Raw genomic sequence first — 2816 nt, 5'->3', positions numbered from 1 at the left:
AAACGCCAAGGAACCAAGAGGGGCATTGCTGCGGAACTGATGGATCGTGGTGTTTGTTAAGACGGAAGACGAAAGAAACTGACCAATGGCAAAACCTGCATACAATAGGCTTGACTGCAAGAAACTTAAGTAATCTAAATAGTCAGGAGCTAGGAGTGAAGATGTTTATGCATCTAAACTACGGTGCTTTAATGATATCATTCCTCACTGATACGGACACGATGAGACCTTTAAAATCTAATAAAGACAGACACCACATTACAGAAGATTTAGAAGTGGACAAGACAGCTGATAGAGAGGCAGAGTATGTAAACTTTTGTTCTCTCTCTCTCTCTCTCTCTCTCTCTCTCTCTCTCTCTCCGTAAATTGCTATATTAACTGGACATAACAAGACAGAAAACTATGTGCCAACTTATAATTTCTCTCCAAAATAGTGCATTCACTATTTATTATCCTAAAACACGTACTTATTAAACATCTGATGAAATAGTAGGACATGAAACACTATATAAACCATCTATTATAACTGTCTGTTGCACAGCCTAACAATTGCATATACTGTGACCATAAATAAACTAAGGTTCATTACTGTATTGGGGTTTACCTTATAACAGATGGCACACAGTCCGACATCAAAAGCACATAAAAGTGTATGAATGTTTAGGATTCCATAACTACAAGCATTTGAAACTGATGAGTGGTTCAGTGCTTATCACACACCAGTATGTTTTGTGGCCAAGACTTTATAATCGCAGCATACGGGGTCCGTATCAGGCAAGGAAAATAACGATTACTATACATAAAACTGGATGGTTATATCACATGCCAAGCTGCTCTGACAGATTCTACCCAAATATCCATTTGATACTGAATATTTTAAAACTACCCAATAAACGATCCATGAAACTTCCTGTACGTGATCGCGATTGAGAACAAATAACCAAGATATAATCTAGGGAAAAGAAATTTTTTATAGAATATACTTGCTGGGTTGACAGCATTTGACAGGTTAACAATATTTGACACTGCATTGAGCCTTAATGGCCACACATAAGCAGTTTAAATAACTCAGATTATCAACAGTTAGTTTTCCTTTATTAAATTAAAACAGTAAAACTTCCATAAGTAGGTCTGGACTGGCCATTAAGAGTATTTTAAAATCTCAATTAAACTACTTCTGATGCTCTTAAAAGCTAACACCCTCCCCAGAAAATTAATACTTTAATCCTTTCATGTACATATTACTTTTATTCCAGGACCACACGTATGACAGATTTCATACTAGTGCGCTTGACAAAAGATTTTAATGTCACCCGTAGATGCCTCATGCGTTATGCCTTAATTTTTAGATTTAAAATCCAATAGACTGGGTGCTCAAGCTCAGACCTTGTTACAGAAAATTTGACTGCATATCAACAGTTTGTCATACTATATCCTCTGAGAAGAGGACTTAAAAACTAAGTACACAGCGATGAACTACATACTTATCAATTCTCAATTCACCAATTTCAGATAACTAGTAATTTGGGCAAATTCATAAATATTTAGAAAACTACCAAATTTGATCAAAGAAAGTTTATTAAAATATACATTGCTCTTCTGCTTCGAGTAAACTTGAAAGCTTCTTGTAGTCTTTTAAAGAAACAGCTTACCGAAAGACCAAATAGATTAAACTGTTAAAGCTGTTAAGAAGCTCCAATAATTCAAAGTTTGGATTTTCCAAGTAGTTCCGTAGAAGTCTCAAATGCAGCAGATTCTATTTTGCCAAAATTACCAGTAATTGAAATACTGCATTTAAAGTTTGTAGATGCATTAAAGTGCAGCAGAAAACTGCAGCTGGAGCAAGTTTGACCAAAATTACCTGTAAAAAGAAAAATACTGTCAAGAGAATGTAGCAAGAACGGTTTAAGATGGTTTAAGAATGGTTTAAAGTAATTACTGAAAATCCATGACCATCAAATTTTAATTGTAAGGTGGCACAAATTAGTTTAGACATTTAAGGAATCCGATTTTGAAAAGTTTATATGAAAGCTGAACGCAGAATACTTGCCAAGCCCAACCGATTTGAGTTTTTTTAAAGTATAAAGTTATTTACCCAAACAAGAGGCAAAACCAAACTGCTTGAAAGGTTCCGCAAATTTGTGGCTTAAGAATTCCTCAATTGTAACGCAAAATTAAGATTTCTTGATAGCTATATGGTTACCAGACTTAGTTATTACTTTTAAGTTTAAAGAAAAAGCTAGAAAGTCTGGCAAAAAGTAAAGTAGCTAAATATAGGAAAGTAACAGTATAGGTCCCAAATCCTAACTGCAACTTCAAAGTTGAACCTTTCAACTATAATTCATGGAACAAGTTACAGTTTGTCAACTAATAAAAGAATTAATACAAGTCCAGGTTCTAACCAGAAACTTACCAACTTTGAATTTGGATAACTAAGTTTGCTAACTAGTCTAGTAACGTGCGTTAGGAAGGACTTCAAAACTAGGAAACTACATATCTAGTGGCTAAGAAAATAAACGGCTTTAGATATAACTGGAAAAAAAATAACCTGAAATTAATTAAAAATATAACAAGATCCTATCTAACTGGATGACAAATATTCAGTAAAGTTTAAATTCTGAAAACTGGAAGCTACAAAGCTTGTAAACTAGTTAATTCACCTCAAGTTGAAAACAAAGTTCAGGAACTTATATTTTCTAATCAGTGAAGTAACCTATATTCAGGAAAGTGATCTTATTAGGCCCCAGATTTTAAGCCGAAAACCATAGCTTTAGAATTTATAGAAACTGCCGCTAGAGATGAATAAGTCAAACTGA

The 2816-nt window shown here is 34.0% G+C and overlaps 1 long non-coding RNA gene across 1 annotated transcript in view; it reads right to left on the bottom strand.

Annotated features, from left to right (window-relative positions):
* Positions 1 to 575: 575 nt before the first annotated feature.
* The window catches only part of LOC137641763 (uncharacterized), a 3235-nt gene continuing 994 nt past the window's right edge, over positions 576 to 2816 (bottom strand). The window contains exon 3 of the long non-coding RNA XR_011044595.1: positions 576 to 1861. This is a non-coding gene — a long non-coding RNA (uncharacterized lncRNA). The remainder of the gene's footprint in view (positions 1862 to 2816) is intronic.

The sequence above is a fragment of the Palaemon carinicauda genome, chromosome 1 (genome assembly GCF_036898095.1).
Source record: "Palaemon carinicauda isolate YSFRI2023 chromosome 1, ASM3689809v2, whole genome shotgun sequence".
Lineage (NCBI taxonomy): Eukaryota > Metazoa > Arthropoda > Malacostraca > Decapoda > Palaemonidae > Palaemon > Palaemon carinicauda.
This window is presented reverse-complemented; position numbering and strand designations above follow the sequence as displayed.